Source organism: Hydra vulgaris, chromosome 05 (assembly GCF_038396675.1).
Source record: "Hydra vulgaris chromosome 05, alternate assembly HydraT2T_AEP".
NCBI classification, from domain to species: Eukaryota; Metazoa; Cnidaria; class Hydrozoa; order Anthoathecata; family Hydridae; genus Hydra; species Hydra vulgaris.
In genome coordinates this window covers 9,001,532-9,009,389 of record NC_088924.1, presented here as the reverse complement: position 1 = coordinate 9,009,389, position 7,858 = coordinate 9,001,532, and positions in this window count along the sequence as shown.

Sequence of the window (7,858 nt, the reverse complement as noted above, 5' to 3'; positions counted from 1 at the left end):
ATTTGCACTTACCTTTTCAAATGCATATCCTGAAATACTTACTTATGGATCTAAAGAAATAACGCCTTCTGATGAGGAAAAATTTTTAAAGTTGGGAAAAATTGCAACAGACTATCTTAAGATGTATACTTATAGTAAAAAGTCTACAGACACTATATTTGATATATATTCTAAAGAGGGTAAATTATTTATAGGAAAAGTTCCAATATTAATTAATAATGATGATATAGATATAAATGAGATAAAATACATTGGTACTCAACCTGATAAAGTTACACAAAATATAAATAATATAAAGATGGGGTCTTAAATAAAATCAACAGCTATAAGGATAGAAGATCTAGTATAAAAAAGGCCGCGGTCTTCGATTGGCTTAATTTTTTTATATTTATTTTCCATTTTAAAAAATTTTTTATTTTGTAAATAAAAAAAATGGCAACTTCTGATGTATTAAATTTTACAGAAATCCCAACTGTAGATGATGGAATTGAAAGATTTGAATTCCATGAATACGAACCAGTAGCTCGCACAAATCTAAATAGCTCTGGAGAAATAAGAATAAACATTGAGCAACAAGATTTGTTCACACTTCCATCTGAGGCTTATCTCTTGTTTGAAGGAAGACTTCTTAAACTTGATGGGACAGCTTATGTTAATGCAGATGTAGTGTCACTCACAAATAATGGTATTATGCACTTAATTAGTCAAATATCATATCAATTATCAAACCAAGAAATAGAGTCAGTTTATTATCCAGGTCAAGCAACAACAATGTTAGGAATGCTTAAATACCCTAATGACTTTCAATTAGCACAAGGATTAAATTAATTGTGGTACAAAAATTCTTCAACAACAACAGTTGATAACACAGGGTTTACATTAAGACAAACATTTATATTTCAGAAACTCACTACAAAGGGAACATTTTCATTTTGTATACCTTTAAGACACATTTTTGGATTCTGCAATGATTGCAACAAAGTTTTTTACGGATTTAAACATACACTAACTCTTGTTAGAAAAGGTGATACCATAGCAATTTTTAGAAACGCTCTTGCAGCTTCAGGAAAAGTTAACTCTTGATAAAATATCATTGTTCATGCCACATGGGATTCCATCAGATTTAGAGAGAGTTAATCTTTATAAAAGTATTGAATCAAAAGTGACACTTCCAATAACTTTTCGCGCAAGGTAGTATGATACTATAACTGTTCCACAATCTACCACGTTTTCTTGGAGACTTAGCGTAAAGACATCTCCAGAAAAACCAAGATACATCATTGTTGGATTCCAAACAAATAAGGATGGAAATCAAGAAGTCAATTATTCGATATTTGATCATTGTGACTTGAGAAATATGTATATTATGCTTAATCAAGAAAGATATCCAGCTGTTGACTATAACTTATCATTTCCAAATCATCAATTTTCAAGAGCCTATAGAGATGCATCTGTTTTTAGTGAAAAAGTTTATGGAATGAACGATTTGATAACACAAAGCAACATAACTCCTTCAGACTATAAAGATTTATACTCTTTGTTTTTGATGTTAGTAGACTATCCGAAAAATTAAAATCATCAGTAGTAGATGTACAAATTAAAGCAACATTTAATGCAGCTGTTCCACCAGATACTGAAGCGTTTGCTGTTGTAATATCTGATAAGTTTTTACACTTTCAATTAGACGGAAATAAGTTGAACGTTGTTTATTAACTTTTTTTTGAATTGATTTAAAAAATTTTTTATCTTTAAATAATAAAGACGTATTATACAAGAGAAAACTTGCAGAAATTGTTAAAAGAAAATAACATTTCACAAACATATAAAAATTATATCACATTGTTAATGATTGCTCTAGATAATGGGTTGATATATAAAGAATCAATCATATCAAAAGCAACAGAAGCAACTGATGAGAAAAGACCAGTTGAAGACTTAGAATACATCCAGTAAAAGAAGTAAATGAGAAAAAGTCAGTTGGAAGACCCAGAATACATCCAGTAAAATAAGAGAAAAAAAAAAATAGATCCAAAATATGAAAGATTAAAAACAATTAAGAAAAAACCAGTCACTATTAAATTAACAAACATGGAAACAGGAGAAGAAACAATATATAAATCCTTATATAGTGCTATGCGTGGAACTGGGCATGGGTATAGATATCTTGAATTGCGTGATGGGAAGATTGATAATGGTTATAAGATTGAAATATTAAATTCTGAAAAATTAAAAAAAAAAATCTTGATATATAAAAAATGGGATCTAATAATTTATTTACAAATCCAAATGCAATTGAAATATTAAAAGATAATTTAGATAAAGTAGATTGGACAGAGTTATCTGCAAATCCAAATGCGATTGAATTATTAAAAAATAATTTAGATAAAATTAATTGGTTTATGTTTTCTTCAAATCCTAATGCGATTGAATTATTGAAAGATAATTTAGATAAAATTAATTGGTATGCTTTATCTAAAAATCCAAATGCAAATGAATTATTAAAAAATAATTTAGATAAAGTAAGTTGGTATGAGTTTATCTAGAAATCCAAATGCTATTGAAATATCAAAAAATAATTTAGATAATGTAGATTCGACACAGTTATCTGCAAATCCAAATGCGATTGAATTATTAAAAAATAATTTAGATAAAGTAGATTGGTATTGGATATCATATAATCCAAATGCAGTTAAAATATTAAAAGATAATTTAGATAATGTAGATTGGACAGAGTTATCTTCAAATCCTAATGCGATTGAATTATTAAAAGATAATTTAGATAAAATTAATTGGTATGCTTTATCTTCAAATCCTAATGCGATTGAATTATTAAAAGATAACTTAGATAAAATTAATTGGTATGCTTTATCTTCAAATCCTAATGCGATTGAATTATTAAAAGATAATTTAGATAGAGTATATTGGTCACTTTTATCTAAAAATCCAAATGCAAATAAAATATTAAAAGATAATTTAGATAAAGTAGATTGGTTTACTCTATCTCTAAATCCAAATGCAATTGAAATATTAAAAAATAATTTAGATAAAGTAGATTGGTTTATGTTATCTAAAAATCCAAATTCGATTGAATTGTTATCTTACATATATAAAAATTCTGAAAAATTAAAAAAATAAAATCTTGTCATATAAAAATGGATATTGAGTATCTACTAGATGAACCTATTCCAGATATAACATCTTCAGAAATTTTAACTCCTACACCTTTTATATATAGAACATTGACAATTACAAAAGAGCAGGAGATTGCAAAATATCGAAATATTACTTATTATTGTAGAATTCGAGGATGGGGATGCATTTAAATTTCATATGAAACTTTGCATATGAAATATTGACAAGAAAAAATATTTTGAAAAATGATATAAAGAAATTTTTTCTATAAAAAAAATCTTATATATATAAAAATGGAAAATAAAACGGTAAAAGAATTAAAACAAACCGCTAAAGAGCGAGGAATTAGATATTATTATAATATGCGAAAAAGTGATCTCAATACAGAGTTATCGCACACACCGATGCAATCAGTTGAACGAAGAAATATACTTCGCATGGATACGGAGTATCTACTTATGAGCCTGTTTCAGATATATCATCAACAATTTTAGCTCCGTCACCTTTTCAGCCTATTACACAAATAAGAAAAGAAATAAATAAAAAGATTTATTCTCTTGCAGATTGTATTGTATCATATGTTCCAGAACTAATTAAAAAGGTTGTGAATAAAAAAGTTGATGAATTAAAATATACAGTTTTAAATTTGTATCAAAAATTTGGAATTATAAATCCGATAGAATTTAAATTATCACAATCAGCCGTTAAGAATGTAACAAATCAGTTTTCAGTTAAAGGAATAAAAGGATATGATGCTATATCTTTCATGAATGCTGCTAAAAAAAGCGCAATTAAAATACTTAAAGAAAATAGAAAATCAAAAATTAATATAGTTCTCACTTGTGAAATGGAGAAAACTAGTATTACAACAGGAGAAACTATTACCACAACTGTTCCATTTACAATGACGAGTACTGTTGTATTAGAATCAACAGATTTAGAAATGCGTTTTATGAAACAGCAAAGTTGAGAATTTTAGAAAATTTATCATTATTTTAACAGCTAGGGTCAAATTGGAGATTTGCTTCTGTTAAAAAGATGGATATAAATACTATAGAGTATAATCCCCTTAAAGCTAAATCATATATTCCACTTGATAAAAATTTAGCAACTAAAAAAGCAATCATTAATATAAAAATGAAGATAATCAATGTTTTAAATGGTGTGTTACAAGAGAATTAAATCCAAAAGATAATCATCCTGAAAGAGTTGATAAAGAGCTTATAATACAATCTAATAAAATTAAATGGGGAAATTTAGAATTTCCAGTATCTTTAAATCAAATTACGCAATTTGAGAATAACAATAAATGTATATGTGTGAATGTATACGGATACGAGAATTCAGTTTATCCTTTACGTGTTTCAAAGAATAATGATCGTCAGCATTTAATAGATTTATTATTAATCTCAAATGGTGAAACGAATCATTACTGCTTAATAAAAAGTTTGAGCAAATTACTTTCTTCACAAACATCCAAGAAAAAATGTACTACAATACGATTTGTGTTTAAATGAATCATCATCTAAACACAAATCGTATTGTAATACACATGATTCAGTGCGTATTGAACTTCCTAAATTAGGTTCGACAATGCAGTTTATCAATCACGATAGATCGATGAGAGCACCATTTGTAGTATATGCTGACTTTGAAAGTTTCATCAAACCCATCAACACTTGTGAACCTCATCCTAATGAATCCTATACTAAACAGTATCAAAACCATATACCGCGTTCGTTCTGCTGCTACATTGAATGTTTCGATGAAAGTTTTTACCAAAGCAATCCAGTTTCATTTTTTTTTTTTTTTTAGATTATTCACCTCCCCAAGGCCCGAGGGGGGTCCACAACAGTCGAGGAGGCTACTCATTTTTTTGTGTTTTATTTTTTTTATTTTTTAGTTGTTATTCGTGGTGCAACCCTCTCTCAACAAAGCCGCTGCGCGGAGAAATTAAGTTGAGCGCGGTACTTCCACGGACGTGTTGGGAGTCGATTTACTGCAAGTAATGAAACGGATGATGTTGCACAAATATTTTTTGACAGATTACAAGAAGATATCATAAAATTTGTAATAGGATTAAATTTAAAAAGAATATTGTATATACACATGAAAATAAGAATGATTTCGATGCAGCAACTGAATGTCACATTTGCGAAAAAGATTTGGTTAATGATAAAGTACTTGATCACTGTTAAATTACTGGAAAATATAGAGGTGCTGCTCATAATATTTGTAATTTAAAATATAAAATTCCAGATTTCTTCCCAGTACTATTTCATAATTTATCTGGTTATGATAGTCACTTATTTATCAAGACATTATCAGGAGGTAAATTGAGCTGTATCCCAAACAACGAAGAAAAGTATATTAGCTTTTCTAGAGAGATTAAAGTTGGAGAGTTTGTTAAAGATGGAAAGAGTGTTGAAATAAAGCGTCAGATTCGTTTCTTAGACAGTTATAGGTTTATGCCTTCAAGTTTAGATTCTTTATCCAAAAATTTATCAAAAGAGCAATGTAAAAATATCGGAAAATTGTATTCAAGTAAACAATTAGATTTATTACTAAAAAGAGGCGTATATCCATATGATTGGGTAGACTCTGTTGATAAATTTAATGAAACTCAATTACCCACAAAAGAATAATTCTTTTCTAAATTGAACGATGAAAATATTAGTGATGATGATTACTCACATGCACAAACTGTATGGGACGAATTTAAATGTAAATCATTTAAAGCTTATCATAATTTGTACAACGTTTCAGATGTACTTTTACTAGCAGATGTTTTTGAAAATTTTAGAGACGTTTGCATGAAAAATTATAAATTAGATCCAGCTTGGTATTATACATCACCAGGATTAGCTTGGGATGCAGCATTGAAGAAAACAAAAGTAAAATTAGAACTGTTGTTCAATTACGATATGATACTAATGATAAAGAAAGGAATACGAGGTGGAATCAGTATTATATCGAATAGATTAGGAACATCTAATAATAAGTACATGGATGACGCATATGATAAAAGCAAAGAATCAACATTCATCCAATATCTAGAGGCTAATAATCTATATGGACGGGTGATGAGTAAGCCACTTCCAACACATGGGTTTAAATGGATGGATGAAGATGAGTTGAAAAACTGGAAATCGATTCCATGTATACTAGAAGTTGATTTAAATTATCCTGAACATCTGCATGATGATCATAATGACTACCCACTTGCTCCTGAAAGAGTGAATATCGATAAAGTTGAAAAATTAGTCCCTAACTTGGAAAATAAGAAAAACTATGTTATCCATTATGAAAATCTTAAATTGTATGAAAGATTAGGTCTAAAGATCACAAAAATTCATAGAGGTCTAAGTTTTGAACAAAGCGCTTGGTTAAACGAATACATAGAGCTAAATACTAATCTACGAACCAAGGCAACGAATGATTTTGAAAAAGACTTTTTCAAACTGATGAACAACTCAGTATTTAGAAAAACAATGGAGAACATTGAGAACAGAGTTGATGTTAGATTAGTGACGAATAGAAATGAAGCTGTTAAATTAGCTTCAAGACCAAACTTCGAGAATCGAACGATATTTGATAAAAATTTAATAGTAATTCACATGAAGAGAACCAAATTAATGTATAACAAACCAATTTACTTAGGCATATGTATTTTAGATTTAAGTAAAACTCTAATGTACGAATTTCATTACGATTATATAAAGAATAAATATTCTGATCGAGCAAAACTATTATTTACAGATACTGATTCTTTAGCATACGAAATAAAAGCAGAAGATTTTTATGCTGATATTTCTGAAGATGTTGAAAGCAAATTTGATACAAGTGAATTTGATCCAAAGCATCCAGCAATAGAACTTGTACGATTCAAAGTTGAAATAAATAAAAAAGTAATTGGAATATTTAAAGATGAGTCTGGAGGAGTCTGGAGGAGTAAATTGAAGAATTTGTAGGATTATGATCTAAATTGATTTCCTACAAAGTACACGGTAAAGAAAATAAAAAATGTAAAGCAATAAAGAAAAATGTTGTAAAAAATCATATAACACATGAAGATTATAAACATTGAATGTAATAAGATCACATTCACATGAAATTTACACAGAAGAGGTCAATAAAATAGCATTAAGTGCAGACGATGATAAAAGAGTCATTTTAGAAGACGGAATTCACACATTAGCATATGGGCACTACAAATTAAAAGAAATCAATAACAAACAGGTCACAAATTAGGCAGCAAGAATGAGCAACACGGAAAAATAATTTTTTACAAGAAAAAAAATTATTAAAAGTGATCTAAATAAATTATTTATATAAAATGAGAATGACAATTGAAAATACTAGTAACAAACGAAAGTTGAAATTAAAAAACTTTATTAATTAGTAAAGATAGTATAATAAGGATAATAAAAATAATGATAAATAAGATTGATGAAGTTGATAAAATAATAAAAGCAGTATAAGAACATTACAAATACAAAACATAAATAATAAACGGTGAAGACTGTATTAACAATGTAGATTTTTCCATCTATTACAGCCAAAAAATTGATAAATATGATCCATATAAAGGTTACTAAAATCACATTATATATAAAATCTATATATAAAATTTTTATAATATATTATAAAAATGAATAAATTTATTAATGTTGAAGGAATAGTTCTACCTAATGAACCTTTAACAAATTTTCAATTGTTAGAAGCA